The sequence below is a fragment of the Thermobia domestica genome, chromosome 14 (assembly GCF_964235325.1).
Source record: "Thermobia domestica chromosome 14, izTheDome1.hap1.1, whole genome shotgun sequence".
In the NCBI taxonomy this organism is placed as follows: Eukaryota; Metazoa; Arthropoda; class Insecta; order Zygentoma; family Lepismatidae; genus Thermobia; species Thermobia domestica.
Genome location: NC_137467.1, coordinates 111,375,118 through 111,393,209, shown reverse-complemented (window position 1 = coordinate 111,393,209; position 18,092 = coordinate 111,375,118). Strand labels below are relative to the sequence as shown.

General features: G+C 36.1%; 1 protein-coding gene across 1 annotated transcript in view; it reads left to right on the top strand.

Annotated features, from left to right (window-relative positions):
• Window positions 1-4,465: 4,465 nt before the first annotated feature.
• aop (ETS variant transcription factor anterior open) overlaps window positions 4,466-18,092 on the top strand; it is a 438,519-nt gene continuing 424,892 nt past the window's right edge. The window contains exon 1 of the mRNA XM_081738735.1: window positions 4,466-4,643. The gene's annotated coding sequence lies outside the window, so the exon portion shown is untranslated. The remainder of the gene's footprint in view (window positions 4,644-18,092) is intronic.

Genomic DNA, 18,092 nt, shown 5'->3' with positions numbered 1-18,092 from the left:
GTACGGCGGAGTGTTAATTACGAGGGTCATTCGGAAAGTAAAGAACGTTTTGCGCTAGCGCGTGCGCGTGCGCGTGTTCCCCCACCCCCGCTGCCGCTGGGTTATTGACCTGGGCATGCTTTAGCCTCAGTCTGTCACCAGCTGCGATCCGCTACGGTCCGTTATTGCTTCGCTGTGCGACTGTAAAATATGCGATACAATTATTGATCCCGCCAAGTGTGAGGTTCGTAGTGTGATAAGATTTTCGAATGCAAGAAAAGTGCGTCCGATAGAAATTTATAGACAAATCACTGAGGTGTATGGAAATGTAATGCATGAAGCATCAGTTCGTAAGTGGTGCATTATGTTTAATGACAGACGGACGAATGTGCACGATGAGGAACGCTCGGGCCGGCTTTCTGTTGTGACTGACGAACTCAAAGGAAGAATTGAGCGGAAAATTCAAGAGGATAGGCGATTCACTATTGATGGGCTGCACGAATTCTTTCCTGAAATTTCAAGAACTTAAGGAAGCTGTTAGTGATTGGTTCAACAGTTTGGCGGCAACTGTGTATGCCGAAGGCATAGAAAAACTTGTAACACGGTATGACAAGTGTTTAAATTTACAAGGCGACTATGTCGAAATGTAACTTAAGTATTACATAGTATGTAACACAAATTTCGCCTTTGTATATCAGTTATTAAAGTGTTTATACAAAAACGTTCTTTACTTTCCGAATGGCCCTCGTATAAACGACGGATATTATGACGCAGACCACATTTAGAAAATTTGTATCATACATGCAGGAAATTGAATAGAATGCACATTAAGCATTCTATTCTTTCCTATATAACAACAGCAGGTTTGAGATTATGGGTTACTTATAATAAGCCGAGGCCGAACCGCTTAAGGTGGAAAGTTCAAATTTCTGCAATACATAGAATTTGTGACGTAGGGTGTCACTAAGGAATGATTCTTGGAAATTCGACAAGGAATAGGGATGGAAATTATTACATTAAAATGTTGATGTCTTGGAATCTGTGAAGCGAAGGTTAGAAACATGAATTTTGTTATTTGAACTTTTCAAATTAAAATAACAAGGCATGTGTTTTGGAATTTTTTGACATTTGACCTAAAATATAAGAAGAAAAAGGGTGAGGATTATACAGTGGCGTATTTACGATTTTGTTTCGGGAGGGGCTTAGCTAACTTTTGGGAGGGGCTTTGCCTGAAAATGTGAAAATTCTGCAAGCTATTTCATATACTTTACTATAGTAAGTAAGATTTCGGGGGGCTTTAGCCCGGAAGCCCCCCTAAATACGCCACTGGGATTATAATTATATAATAAGATGCCAAAATCTCGGAATCTCTAAAGTCAAAGACACGAAATTTGGTGTTTGGACTTCTTTAAAAATAATTAGATACGTGCATAATCTTTTTTTATAGTTGATCTAGAAGGGAAGAAAGAGGGAAATTACAAGTATTATAGTAAGGTATCCAAATCCCGGACTCTCTGACGGTCAAAGATGCGCCAGGATTTTGGTAATGTGTGTGCAAACTGGGAAGGGATAAGATAAGACATAGTGATATATATATATATTAACATGGTACACAATAAAAACTTTTATGTGCATAAAGAAACTTCATACATGGATACACGTGTATGTGAGTTATTGATTTATCAAAGAACTATTAGAATTTTTAAATATACAAGAGTACGTTTTAAAAAAAAAACTGCATCAAATACAAGAGCTTTGGTTGAAGTTGTGGATGTGTGTGTGTGTGCGAAGAACTTTGGTTTTATCCACCTAAGCAAAGTTCCTTGTTTTGATTTAAACATTTTAAAGGCAAATTAACATGCCGACATGCGTACATACAATAACAACTCAGCTAGCAATTACATCGCACTATTCGCCAAAGACGCTCTGCCAACACATCTTAACATTGTTGCCAGAATGCTCTGCACTATTGAGCCTTAAGATCTCAAAAATAATCCCTAAATTTTACAAAATAATAATAATAATAATAATAATAATAATAATAATAATAATAATAATAATAATAATAATAATAATAATAATAATAATAATAGTAGTAGTAGTAGTAGTAGTAATAATAATAATAATAACTGTTTGATAGCAAGTACCTTACGAGAGATTTAAGAAATCACTCAAATATATCCAAACAGGAAACAATAAATATAGAAATTATAAGGGATTATTGTAGAAAATCTGGATGCAGCTGCACCCACAACACCCACTGCGGTGCCGCCCATGCTGCTGGTTAGACATGAAATTTGCTATTTGTATTTCTCATTTAAACTATTTAAATTATAATCTGATCTTTGATCCAGAAGGGAAGAACAGTTGGTTTGGAGAATAAAGAGATAAGAATTACATTTATTATAATAAGATAACCATATCTCAGGATCCCTTAAGGTTAGAGACACAACATTTTCAATAAAATAATTAAACACGTGTTTGATTGTTGTTTGATACTTGATCTGGAAGGGAAATTTAAAAAAAAATGGGTGTGCTTCACTAAAATGCCTTACGAGATGTTTGAGTTCCGTGTAAGGCTTCGAATTCAGGCAAATTCTGTATGGAGGGCAGTGGGCAGAGAAGGAAGAATGCAAATATTTCTCACATTAACAAATGGGAGAATTTTGGAGTTTGAAAATAAATCTGCCATTCAGAAAATCTCTTCCCCACGAAATGTAATTAATATGAAACGTACTGAGTATAGGATCAAGGATAGAATATCTAGATGCAGTTGTGAAGAAATCTTATCAGAGTACAGCTTGCTCACCAACCTATGCTTGAGGTGAGAAAGAAGAAGGAGACTGACAGTGAGTATAGTGAAGGGAGGAGAAAATAGAAAGAAATTCAACCGATCAATTCAAAATACAGAATTACAAGTAGGCATGTCAAGCAGTTAACAGTTCAAGAAGCAGAAGCAGTTTAACAGCAGTCAAGAAGTTCAACATTAATTGTGGTGATAGTGAAATCCTTCAACCGATCCAGCAGCAGCAAATTTCGAACGTATAATGTCCGAAGGATTTACACTGGAGACAATTTTTCTAGACTTTCCCTAAGAAATTCATAAACCGCAATGATTGGAGAGTTCTGTCTACATTTTAAATAAAGTATTTAATAATATTGTAGTAACATAATCTTATTGCATTACTTTTACTTTTAGTCAGTAGTATACTAGAAGTTCGTAAAAGGGGAGAAGTTCACGCTCCAAACTATGTATAATTTCAGGTGTTTATATACATATTTTAATCTGGTAAATCTTTATTTTTGCATATCTTGCTCAAAACATGCTAAAATCCCACATTGCCCTTTCGTGCGTCACTACTTTTAGTATAGTAACTACGCTAATTTAAGAGGTTTTACAGGAAAATGACACGTTCTTGAGAAGAATATTACTCCACACGTAGTATAGGCCTATATTTTGAAGTGCACGCTCTCATTAACATTTCCTTCAGCGATACTTCCTTTCTTTATAAAGGGACATTTTCCCTTTACCCCCAATAATTCAAGCTCTCAGTACTGTATATCAGTATTAGCCGATACAGTAATCGCGTTTATTACTAATATATTTCTGTATATCAGTCCCGTAGGGAGGACACTAAGTAAGACAGAGGGGCTATAATCATTATTGGGGGAGGAGCTCACCTTATATTCATACGTACATACAGACAAACAAATGAGTTTCGGGGGAACTGAATGTGGTCGCAGGGGGGCTTACCCCCCAGGCCACCCCTAGCTGCGGGCCTGGGGGTGGTATACAGTTACATCGTGATTTGTAGGTATAATAAATTTATGTAACCTTTCTGTAACGGGACATCTCTCATTTATAGACAAACAATAATGTTCCATCGGTGTAACCGCTAGTGTTCCATCGCTATTTAGGAAATTTCGCTGTAGTAGCTTTTATAGGTTTGCAAATACGGAAACCGAGTAATTTTGGAATACATTCGAAACTTCGGCAATAGTTATAGGAAGTGGAGAATCACTAACGTATATTTGCTGACGCTGCGCCAAGTTGTTCCGACGGTGTACTGACCAGACTTCCGGAAGCGGCATCAAATGTGTCGAGAGAGGAGCGCGACAGGTGCACGTGGTATTCTGCAATGCACTTGTTTTCTCATGAGACGCATGCGCCGTAAGTGGTGTGTATTTTGAGTTGTCTCAGAAATAGATGCACTCAATGAGACTGAACAATATGCCTTTCTTCCTCTTCCTGGGCTATTTCACAACTCGAGTGGGAGGCTGAGTCCTCCAGATCGCAAACGACGCGGAGCGGGGGAACCAGGAAATAGTGGTCGGTCCTGATTGGCGGGTGCTGTGATCAGGAAGCGAATGCGCCCACAGTTGCTCTGTTCCGCGCCCAAGGGAAGGCTCGGAACGATCCACAGGTCGCTGCAGCGTTGCCAAATGCTATCCCACGTGAGTTGTGAACGTTTGTTATACTTCTCGTAAAGTGAAGAAGAAAAAAATTACTGCATAACAGTTTCATGCTATATTGTGTAGATTTAACTGTGGAAGTTAATTTGTACATGTGCCTATGTGTGTATTCCAATATTTGGTGATTTTTTTTAGGTGAAAACACTTAAAGATTTACTGTGTTATTATTAAAATAATAGTGCCACTGAGAGGTAAGAATTGAAATGTAAAGTTTCCTAGTAGATGAATTAAAATACATAAATTTAGCTCACCTCACTATATACATAAGTAGGTTAACTATTTGTTGAACAGTTCTATACAATTTTAAAGAATCAATAAAACTAACCATTTACATGCTGAAACTGTAAGTTCTCTTAACAAACGTTAAATGGTATCGCAGACAACACACTTGTCTTCTCTGTGATAAAATATAGCGGAATGTTATTTTTTAAAACTGGAAGGTGTTCCAATCATAGTTTCGCTTCTTTCCTTCCATTTGCCTTCATAAACGACAACTGAAGAAAAATTATTGTCATCAATATCAGTCTATTTACCAGGGCCGTATTTAATATGTTTGCCTTCCCGGGCTCAGCAGATTTTACTTGGGGGAAGGCAAGACCCTCGATAGGCCTATAAGCAGAACCTCAAAATCAGTTTGCCTTCTCAAATGACGCCCCTGGCCTGGCCAATAAAAGTGGCCTCTCAATATGAATAAATACTAGTGTGGAAAAAATTTGAGACATTGAAATGAATAATTAATATTGAAGTATAATTGGAAAACTTACATTAAATAAATAAAATAATAAGTGCAACTAATCTTCCATTTAATAAAATTATGGTTAATTTGATTCTTTCCCAATATATTTTTAAATCATTCTGTCCAGACATTAAGCTAATTTCTTAAACATTCTTAAGATGAGAATCTGATAAACTCAGATGTTCGGGTAGTTGAACACATTCTTGAACGAACACCTTATCTAGATCAATATTACAGCGTAAATGTAAACGAGCGTCAGATAACAGGGATCTGTTATACGCTTTCCTACGTTTTTATAACTGAGGAAGCAAGTGATCAAGGTGCATCACTAGATAAATACCTACTCGAATTTCCTCCCTCGGATTACAATCTGGCCTCGTTATAGGAGTTCGCCATGAAATGTAAGAAAATCGAGAGTAGGCTATATAACGAAAACAAAACTGGTTCGAAGAAACTTTCCGCTTTTCAAAATGTGCCGACTTGGGCCGTGGCCCATGTTGGCCTATGCGTAAATGTGATCTATTTACGCATATATAAATGTAAACATGCAGAGATCGGAACAGACTATAGAACCAGAGCAAGGACGAAGATGTTAAAGGATCAAAGGGATGTTAGAACAAGAAATACAATGCAATGAACGCGCTCGGTGTACAGTTATGACTTCGATCAAATTTGATCAGTTAGGAGAGTTCCCTCGTGGCTATATAATTAGCGTATGTATCTTTAGCGCAGAAGACCCGGGTTCGATTTCCTGCGGGAGCTCATGTGGTTCCCACGTTAAGCTGTAGGTCCACGTATCTTATAACCTCACTGCTGAAAGAGACACGGAACTAGGCAATCGATCAGTTTTCTAGATATTGTTTCTTTTTCAAAATTATTTCAAGATCAGGAAAACTCATTTAAATTACAAACTAAAAGCGAATTACTCGGATGTCTGCGTGCATTACCGCATTTCGTCAGCTTATTTTGAGGTAGAATATGCTTCTAACAATATTTAGGTCCTATATGTCTTTCAAATCATTAAAAATGATTAGTTTAACCACTAGCAATATATTCCAGATGTTGCCTTTATTGGGGGAGGGGGCTTCTTGATACAAGTAGAGTTTTACGTTTTTAATAAATATTATATTACTATTAAAATTGTGTATATATAACAAACCCGCGTCGGGAGGAGAGACCCAAATAACACCCTGATATAAATTTATCCGGGTTTCCATCTAATAAGATGCTCTCAATCACCCTTTGATATACAGAAATCTACACGTTTGTTTCCATTGAACTATAAATATCTACTAGAGGCCGTGGTAGCTTAGTGGTAGAGACTTCACCTCTGGTGCGTGGGGTCCCTGGTTCGATACCAGCTCGTGCCAAGTGGACGTTGTAATGAACAAACACCGTGTGCGTGGGTTTTCCCGAGGTTCTTCCTTTTCTCCCACTTTGTTCATCCCACCATTGCATTCATTTCTGATCATCACCATCTTCTTTAGCCCAGCCGGCACAACCGTAGGTCGTAAAAATTAAAGATTTCATTTCATTTCATTTATAGTTATCTACTAGATGGTTCCTTTTTCTTCGTTTTCATTGACAGTAGAGATCTTATAGCGTGCTTGCAAAACTATCCAAAATTAGTAGATAAATATTGTCTATATGTAGTGAAAAACAGTGAGGAGAGTCATTTCTCGTTAAAGTTCTCGGTTCACACACGACACTTAAAGAAGCATACATTATTTATGATCTTTACAATAGTTTGCATCCTTTAAACTATTAAAGAGTAAACAAATACATTTAGAATAGTTCAGTGTCGTGCGCAGCGTTTCATCAAGGGGAGATTCAAGTAGGCCTATTCAGTCTTATACCATTTCCATGCAAGCATGATTTTTGTAGTGCGTTACTATATTAAATGTTTATTTTTTCATAGTAACTTGCTAAAAAAAAAAGAGGGTAAACTTCGCCCTCCTTGCGTACCCAACTGGAATGGTTACATTCAACGCAAAATGAAGAATTATTATATTATTTCGGGTGGTTCTGTTCCATTACATTTTATTTAGTAATATAATCCTTGGTACAGTTGTAAAGCAGTTTTATATTGAAAACGATTAACAAAACGCATGATAATATAGAAGGAAGGAATTATAGAAGGAAGTCGACCAGGATCTGTATTTAAGGTTACTATCGCACATTCGTCTGATGAGACTGAGGTAGAATACTATCGACTCTGTCAGGATGGTCGGGAGTGAGATTCGAACCTGAGACCCCCAATTTTAAGCAGGAGTACACACATATATACACTGTCTCTCTTTAATATAAACGATCCTTATTAAACTTTCTTCTTATTCAGAAAGAAACTAATCATCGGAAAGTATAAACATTTTGTATGATGCCACTTGAACTGCTGATACATGACAGAATACAGTTTTATTAATAGAGCTCCTCCGTGGCTAAGTGGTTAGCGTACGCGTCTTTGGCGTGGAAGTGCCGGATTCGATTATCCGCCGGAGCTCATGTGGTTCGAATTCCACGTTAATCAGTAGGTCCTCTCTCATATAGCCTCGCTGCTGAAAGGACGGTAAACTCAAAACCAACTCAACTCAGCTCAACAGTTTTATTAGCAAATATTTAATGTGTCTGGCGTATCAGTGTTTGAACTTTACTGGTGAAATGACGATGTTGTCTTGCAGCTAAGCAAAGATTGGTTAGTGAAATGGTGATGGGTGTAAATATAGAACTCAGATATGTGTACTAAATTTCATTTGTAAACCACTTTCAATTAAAACACTTGTCATTTGGATAAATTTGTCATTATTATGGAAAACGTTCCTATGGAATTAATTTCTTCCGTTATGAATGATATCCCGATCTTCATTTAATAGGATCCATATTTAATATTCATTTTAAAAAATACCCATAAATCAAAGTTATGTAAAAGTGAACATTTCGGGAAAAGTTATTGCCTTCTTTAGCACTATCTTTTCATAAAACTGACCAGTGGCGTATTTACGATTTTGTTTCGGGAGGGGCTTTTCTAACTTTCGCTTAAGCCCGGAAGCCCCCCCCTAAATACGCCATTGAAACTGACGGTTGTGAAACAAAATTGTGGGTGCATGTATGTTACCTAAATTTATTTTAAATTAATCCCAAACTAGCTTATTGTCATAGTTAATAATTAGAAATGTGCTATTTCATGCATGCTTTTGTTTAAATACGTTTTTATTCGTCGCATATAATAATTTTACAAATGTGCCCTTTCCTGCTTTCATGTGGTAAAATTTTGTGACATGCATAGGAAACCAGAAAATGAAACAGATCAATCTCTTGAGGTAGAGCCTGTGGCATGTTCTGCTACGTAGTCCAGCTTTCTCAGAAAGCAAGGAAAAACCTCGTAAGGCAGTGGCGGCCGGTGGATTGTGGTTTCGGGTGTTGCAGTACGAACGATAAGAGACAGAAGATATAAAGTGGACTCATTGACTAATCAGCATAAATTTAGATGGAAATGCTATGTGACATGTTAAATTAAATAAAAATATGTTTTTAAAAAATAAAAAACGCAGAACATTTTATCCGATTAATCACCTTAATTAACTAGTAGGTTCATTCTCCTGTCTTTGATTGGAGCAAATCTGTCTAATACATGCTGGTTGAACTCTGGTACTCTTATTGTGAGGTCTTTTTCGATGGAAAGCATAACCAATAGTGATAACCTTTCTTGGGACTTTCAATTCCTTCAAAGTGTCAATTCTTTTTTATGTAAGAAAATACTTTTCGTCTTTTGCTGACGCCATAGGTAAAGTTAATATTAATTTCAGAAGCTTTGTAGACTTACTAAATATTTTTTCTAGATTATTGCGAACGATTCATTCTAGCAAACTCAGTCCCTGACAGTGATCCGAATTCCTCTTCAGCGTTGACTGAAGAGAGTTCGTAACAGAGATTAGTGTTATAAAAAAAATGTCCATTGAACACACTTTATTCACAGTTTATCCAGGAAAATTTAAAATAAATTGAGGAAATGTATCTGGTGCAAACAACACTACTGCCATAAGATATCCTTTAAATTTAAATTGGATTTTTTTTTTTCGAACACACTCCTGAATTGCCCTTTGCTTGTTTTGTCTAAGCCTTAATTACAAATTTTTCCTCAGTTGAAAGCTGGTCAATGTTTTTTGTAAGTTATTTACAGAAGTCACGGTATACAATTCATTCAGAATTTGTAGGTTATTTACAGAATTAAAGCACACACAATAAAATTAAATCAAATAAAAACCAAAACAGTTGATACAAAAGAGGTACTGGTATATGAATTCCGAATGTCACATATTCATACATCAACACACACACACGTACGTAAAAGAAAAAAATACATTCCAAATCGTCCGTCTTGGTTGTTACGCAATTCACAATGAATACAATATACTTCCACATGAGGTGAAACAATGCTTATCAATGTCATATGTTCTGGAAAGGAAACCTCGAAACCCGCCAGATGTAGGGTCAGCATGTATATCTAACAGAAGGTAAAAGTCTAAGAACATCAAAACAAACAGCACTGCCAGTTTTACACCCAGAAATGTGTGTTGGGAGGGGTTCGATACGTCTATGCAATATATACCTTTCTTATTCTGCATCCGAAAAGACGATAAGTAATTCTTAATTACTGTCACCTATATTCTTAGCAAAAAAATGATAGAACTATTGTTTTTAAGAAAAGAGAGAGTACATGATGAGGCGTAAAATAAAATATTTAGCCTACATCAATCGTTTCTCTGTTAAACAAGTATAGTTCGTTAGAAAAGTCTACAAATGTTAATCAAGTTTCGAAATTTTGGGGAGGTCCGGACCCGGTGGACCCCCCTCGTGGCTACGCCCCTGAGCATTGCTAATTAGTCCCAAATTGAATGTGGCGTTCCCCATCATACAGTTTTATGTGGAAATTATCAAGAGTATAAAATATACTTATTTTATAAAAGAAATATGTATATACTAAAATACTATCCACAGAGGGGGGGAGGGGGTTCTGCATATTGACTTATTAATATTTAGTTCACAAATTGCTGTAGAAGAAACTTCATTATCTATATAAGCTAAGAATTAACTTGTAAACGCGGGTCTACTTTCATTTGTTTTCTACTCTACTAGATATTTTCTTTCTTATTTTGTAAATCTGCAATCACTTTTTTTTTAATTGTCATTATATTGATTTGCTTCAGTATGGTCCTGTAATTTAAAAATATGAATGCATAAAAACAAATTCCATTTGTTAATTGCTAGTGAAATAAAATTCAGAAGTCTTATTTAGCGCGAAAAATCTTCTCGTTCACCGGAAACCGTGCTGTGTTGCAGAAGCACTGCAACGACCAGTCCCTTTAACTTCTGAGATAAGGGAAAGGAGGCTTCACATTCGCTCCAATTGCCGCGCTGAAGGAATCTGGTCGTTGTATGCTCGCTACAACACAATATAAATTAGAGACTCTGTGACGGATTATTTTTCGCTTTTTAAAACGGATTAACGGAACGGGCAGTTACAGAAGTAAAAAAAATATGTTATTTAAAGTGTATATATGCGAGTATTAAAAAGTATTTTTCTGTTCTTTACTACTATTGATAATAATATTTTTTTCTTGAAATATTTTGGTCGTTGCGCAACACTGCAACACTAACATTAGCCGCCACTGCCGTAAGGTCATTATGCATGATAATCTTTGCACCCATCGACTGCACCGGAGTTTTGTTTCGACGTGATTTGATGCACATGTTATTTGAGGTTCCGTCCTTCATTACTCCAATGTTACTCACAGACAGTGATGCTTGCACCGGTTCGTTAGAACCGGTTGTTAGAACATTTCGAGTTCGCAGAACAGTTTGTTATACCCAGACATAATAGTAAAATTTACCCGGTTATACCCAGGAACAATAAACTAGTTTAACTATCTTTGTTTTTTCGAATTCTTACAGCTACAGGGTAAAACATATGATCTCTCAGAACAAGGTATAAACTAGGGATGGCCAAAAATTTTCTGGATCTCGGCTCCGAATCTCAGATCCGGATCTCGGATCTGGATCCGAAATTCGGATCTCTCGGATCTGGATCCGAAATTCGAATCTCAGATCTTGATTCGTAGCCAAACCTACATCTGAAATTGTGATGATAAAATTGAATATCTAAAATTCGTCAAAACTTTTTTCGGATTCACTAATATACTAAGTTGCTGTACTTTTAAATGCTAGCTCTGAGTTTCGCAAACCAGTTGAAAAGAAAATATTGGATAAAATTTAATAATAAAGAAGGCATTTATGATAATTAAAAGAAACTAAACTCTTGGCACGACAGTCCTGTGGTTCCTACCAGTGGGCTTACGTTCAAAGTGGGAATGTATAGTCAACGCATCGATACCCGAAGTCCTTAATATATATATATATATATATATATATATATATATATATATATATATATATATATATATATGAAAAGATAACAGCTTTTTATCAAATTATTTAACCTGCTCAACGCTTTGTACGGATTACACTGTAACCATTACGACACCACACAAACATAGAAGTAAACAAGGACAGTTAAAAACACCTATGCCCGAAGCGGGATTTGAATCCAAGACATTCACAGCAATGCCGCAAACCACTCGACTATGGCTATTGGGTAGTCTCGGCTAAGCAGTAGCACATTTAAGGTAACTGATTATTTTAAAATTTGCTCCTAAATACTGACAATCTAAGTCTTATGTATCAAATATTTCCTGCGATAGTACCATACACTCTCCGTCTTCTGTAGACGAAAAGCTATAGTTACCCATATTATCTAGTACAGAAATAAGTTCTAATTATCTAATAGCTGCTAAGAGTGGTAGTCAAGCTTCACCGAAGCATGATCCCCAAACCCAAACTGAGATATTGATGTTACTGGAACGGCTGAATTGCTCACATGTCAGGATGAAGGGCGCTTGTGATGTGAAATGCGGGGCTGTCAGAGGTGCTGCTTATAAAAATTGGATTTATAATTTTCTATGCTGGCGTGAACCCTCTTCAAGAAGATAACTGACTTTGGACTTAGCTTTGAAAATATTACATAAGGAGTTTTATTGCTATCTTTAGGTTGCATATAAATCTCTTCATTCCGGAATTATCGGATTTATTTTAACGCTTAACTTTCACATCTCTTCTGATTTACGAATATTTAAATCGCGATTATCCCCTTAAGGTCAATTAGTGTTTGATATTTTAAATCATTTCGAACCAACTTTATATATGGTTAGTCTTGTTATATGGGAATAATTGAGACCAGAAGCAGTCTACAGGTTAACTCCAAAAGAATCTTGGCCGATCTCCTGATAAACTACGTCTTTCAGCAAGGTGAAATGTGCCTTGCTAATTTTTCTATAATGTGAAAGTACCTAACTTTATTATTAAAAATGAAAATGCCTTTATTTCAAACAAGTCGCCATTACAGTTTTCGTATTTGAACACTCATGAAAAGTCATGTTAAAGCGCGATTTACCCCTGAAAAAGAATATTTATCTATTTTTAGTTTCTCGTGTACCCCAAAGTACATGCGGAATTAGTGCAAGTGCCTTCCGCTCGCATTACAAACGGCTACGATCTTGGTACTTGCACATGTTTCGGTTTCCAGATCGCAAATATTTATCTTTCAGCCTGATTCTATGTATGAATCCGAAATTTCAAATCTAGATAAGGGGCACCAAAATTCATAGTTTATTCTCGGTGCTCATATTGGGATTTACTACATAATTATTAAATCTAATTGTAAGGTATACATTTGATATTTTGAGCAGACTGAGCAAGATAAATATATGTAAAAACTAGTCAATACTTTTCTTAACTGTTTATGTTTTCTTAACTGTCAATGAAATAGGTCTCTTAAGGAATTTTAAATATTCGAGTTTTGTATTCCGGTTTCAAATGTATACTAGTTTCAGATGTTCCAAATCCCAGGTCTGTATCTCGGTCCTGGAACCGGGCGGACTTAGATTGGGCATTCAAACTCTTATCCGAATCAAATCAGATTATTATTATTATTATTATTATCATTATTATTATTATTATTATTATTATTATTATTATTATTATTATTATTATTATTATTATTATTATTATTATTATTATTTTAGTAAGGCAAGAATTTGATCTTTAGAGTAGAATGAAAAAGACAAATAGACTTCTCAATATTCCTCTTAATTATCTGTTTTCTTCTTCATTGTCAGGAATTCGTGAAATTACTTTCGGCGAATTTTAGATATTCACGTTTATCACAATTTGGGATGTGGGTTTGGATAAGAATCTAGATCTGAGATCCGAATTTCGGACCCAGATTGGAGATTAGAATTTCGGATTCAGATCCAAGATCCGGATCCGAGATCCGGATTCAGATCCGAAATCCGAGATTCGGATCCAAAGGATCCGGACCCAATCAGATCCGGATCCCGCCATCCCTAGTACAAACGTTCATTTCTTAATATGAAAATGCAAAGATTTCAAGAATGAGGACTGGGTTCACATGAGTGTAGTGGTGAGGGTTATTTGAAACGCATACACACCATTATTAAAAATTGTCGATTCACTGCTGGATTAAGGCACTTTTTGACAACCATCTATCTTGGATAATTTGTTTCCAAGGTAATCACACTGCTATCTAATTTTGTCACCCTACCTTGCATTAGGATGCTGTGTAGGTTCCTACTTGTCACTTGTGGTATCCAGTAAAAATTTGCTTTTGTCTACCTTGTATGGTTTGCTGTTTGCTTTCTAAGAGAGTTATATCTGTGTATCTACCTATCCATCTGCTCTCTCTCTCTCTCTCTCTCTCTCTCTCGCTATATATATATAACACACCACTGCTCACAGACTTATATACAAAACTGAATAATAAACATGTCAATCCTCGAAAGTAAGTTATGTAATGCACTGTTCACATTTCAACGTTTTAATACCACAGAGAAGTTAAAATGACGGGAAGAATTTTTCTTCGTAAGTACAGTGAAGTCACAACACGTGTCCATTTTTTAAAAAGTATATTTCTCTTTGGGTATGATTGACTCGTAACTGAGATTCCCTGGCGTATGCTATAGCTCGGTCTGTCTATTTAAAATGAACAAGGGCCTTTGCCGTTTATACTGCGCACTTTTTATTATAATTCCATTACGGAACGTCTTTTTGCTTTAGCAAAAGCCAGGGAAACTACATATGAAGCTTGCAACGAACACGTTTGAACCGTGCGAACTTTATTAAGCATACAAATTTTGTTTCATTTTTTTTTTTCAAACCGTCAATCAACAATTTTTGCCGCGCCTTCACATCCATTGTAGTTACTTTCATGTATAATTAATATAGTCCGTTCACATTATATTCTTTAGGCACAAACATAATCTGCATGCATATTAAACATTACAGATTACCCGTGTGACTTATTATGAAAAAGTCACTTTACCACACTCCTGATATACTCGATTTTCATTTTATATTTTACATTTTGACTAATGTTTAGTTGAAGGGGGCCAGGCTATTTTTCGAATCGAAAAAAAGTTACAATTTCGCTAATTTCTATCAATATTAGATTAGGTTAGGTTCAGGTTGGTATTTTCAATTAGCACTAAATATCCACCCACTTCATCTAAACATAAACCCAGACTATTCGTATGTGTGTGTGACATGACATGACGTGACGTCAGTGGATAAGGTAGTAAATAAACGTCACTTAGGTTGAAGTAAATAGTGCCCCTATTTCACAGGAGTCAATTTCGTTGAGCCCTCCCCGCCAAACTAGTGCTTAGCCTGTAGGCTTTGGTGCGTGTGGTCCCGGGTTCCATTCCCAGTGGGAGCACACAAATTTATTGTTACTGTAATTAGCGACATTGTAAACTTTTTTAATTCGAAAGAAAGGCTGGGTATCCTCAACTAGACACTGGCCTACATTTTTACCCATTAATTTCACCAATACAACAAACTCAGTTAAAACAAAATTAAGTCAAAACTTAATTACTAAATGCGCATCGCACGATAAACATCTCATTACAATGGTCAATTAGTCGCTGAAATGGCGAGCGCTAGAAATTCAGTAATTAGTAAGTAAATGATAAGTCACGGTTCAGAATGATTTGGTCCTTAAAGCAGGGGTTTCCTTTATAGTTACATTGCCGACTCCGTTGTTGCATAATGTAATAAATAAATAAAAATTAATAAATAAGAATTGAAAATATCGGTAAAAAGTAACGGTAAATCAGAAATCGTGAGAGCCTCTCGGGTCACTAATTGGACAGGTCTCTATAACTCATGAAGGGCAGCGGTCAGATGGACAGACAGCTTTAGGTTAAATTGTGTATGACCAGCACATTGGTTACAATTGATGTTATTTTTGGCTTTCTAAATATGAATTCCCTAAATCTTAACCCAATAGCTCCCTAGTCGCCTGACACTTGTCGGTAAACATAAAAAGCTCTGCCTTCAGCGAAACTAGAAGTAATGAGCAACATTTAATATAACATTTGTTATATCTTTTGCCCAGTTTCAGTAATTTAATTATCATACTTCTGAAGGATGAATGAATTGTATTTCACTGAGTTAGTATTCGCAAAGTTCGTTCTTATGGCAGCATTATTTCTCATTCATTTAATTTAGGATAGTTAGAATTAGAGATGCAAAAAAGCCGACTTTTTTGAATCGATGGTTTTTTGCACATAAAAAGCCGGCTTTTTGGGGAAAAAAACGAGAATTTTGGAAATTTTGGCTTTTTTCATTTTCATAATTTTTCTGTTTAAATAGCTTTCTTATAGTATACTCTAAAGTTAAATAAGATTCCATGACCTAAATGTCATATTTCGCTCTGGAATTCACCATCATGATGGATGGAACACACGGTTTATCAATTAAAGTAAACATAAAGTACGTAGTATTTGATGGTAATTTTAGAAGCTATTTAACTTTATTTTAACTTCTGAACTATCGACATTTTTTCTTCTCTAGATCATTTCTTTTTAGTCATCCGTGTTTCACTTCTTAGTACTCTAGCTTCTATCACATAATTAAACTAATGTTTTTCAATATATCCATCAGAGCGTACGTTTTTCAATATATCCGTCAGAGGGTACTTCCACATTTCCGTTATACTGTACAGGGGCGGATCCAGGACGGACTTTTGGTGGGGGGGCGGTGGGTTGTAATACTGGAACTTAGAGCTACTTTTAAGAGCGTCAAAAAATTAACTATATATTTTATTTATATATAAAATAAAAGAGTTTCTCCTTCTGGGGGGGGGGCGATCGCCCCCCCCCCTGGATCCGCCCCTGATACTGTAGCTGTACAATGATTTAACAATAATCTTCCGGGCACAACCTTGAATACCATTTGATAGAAATAATCAATATCGGATTTGGAAAAATATTTGGAAGGGGTATTTCTGAATAATGTTTTTTTTTTCTTCTAAAAATTCCTAACTTTTATTTAAGAGGAGATTAAGTTTATGAGTACAGGCATAACAAATATTTCGTTTCGTTTATATATTCAGCAATAATCTTCCAGAAACAACCTTGAAGACCATTTTATACTGATAATGGCGGATTTAGAAAAGTATTTTGGGAGGGGCTTTTCTTATTAGTGCTTAGTTTTTTCTAAAAAATTCCTAACTTTTTATTTGAGGACAGCTTGAAGTTTATGAGTAAAGGCAAAACTAATATTTAGTTTGTTTTAGAAATTCCGTAATTTCGGGGTAGAGGCTTCAATCCGAAGGACATCTCCACCCTAATCCTCTTCGCAAATCCATCACTGCTGGTAATCTATATATATAAAAGAGAACGTACAAATCCTTTGTCCGCTCATCACGCTAATACGGCTGAACCAATTTCTTTTATTTTTGGGGGGTTATTAGGATTTGGACCCTAGATGGTTTTTATCATATCACTTTAATTTTCAATTACCATTGTCTTGAGATAATTGACCATTCAGGTGTCCATTACGTACAAATCCTTTGTTAGTTCATCATAGGTATAAAAATAAACGTATTTATATGCAACCCGCATGACCGTGTCACTCGGCGGGTTAACATAAATGACAGGCGTTATAATGGTTTTTATCATATCACTTGAAAGCGAAAAAGTAAAAATTATCTAAGTAACAAAGTTTATTGCGTTCGGGGGTGACCGCAGCGAAGCGGGGCGGGTTAACATAAATGACAGGCGATATAATGTTAACATTTACTGCAATCTTCTGTGGTTTTTATCATATCACTTGAAAGCGAAAAAGTAAAAATTATCTAAGTAACAAAGTTTATTGCGTTCCGGGGTGACCGCAGCGAAGCGGGGTGAACGCTGCTAGTTAGTAATAACAAAGATTTAAAAACGATTAGAAAGGAAGTATGTCAGAACTCACAGTACACGCACTATCTCTACATTCACAGATGGAATTAAGAAAAACTTTTGTCAAAATGGTCGAATGCGGGGTTGAATCCCGGACTTCCCGGACTCGCTCATGTTTGTTGTGCAGCTGTGCTTAACTTACATGTATTCTCTTTCTCTCTTCTCTATGGCCACAAAAGCTCTTCATTGACTTCTGTCCTTATCCAATTCAATCCAGTTTTTACTCTGTATTCCTATTTCTGCTAGATCCATCTTAATATTGTCCTCCCATCTGGGCCTAGGTTTTCCTAATGGACGTTTCCCGATTGCATTTCCAGTTAAAACTTTGAAAGCGTTCCTACTTTCTTCCATTCTGGCTACATGACCTGCCCACCTGAGCCTCCTAGACTTGATGACTCGAACGATGTTTGGTAAACCGTATAAATTATGTAGTTCCTCCTTATGAAGTTTCCGCCATTCCCCATTCCGGTTCCGTTTGGGTCAAAATATTCGTCTGAGAATTTTATTCTCAAATAATTTCCGTCTGCGTTCTT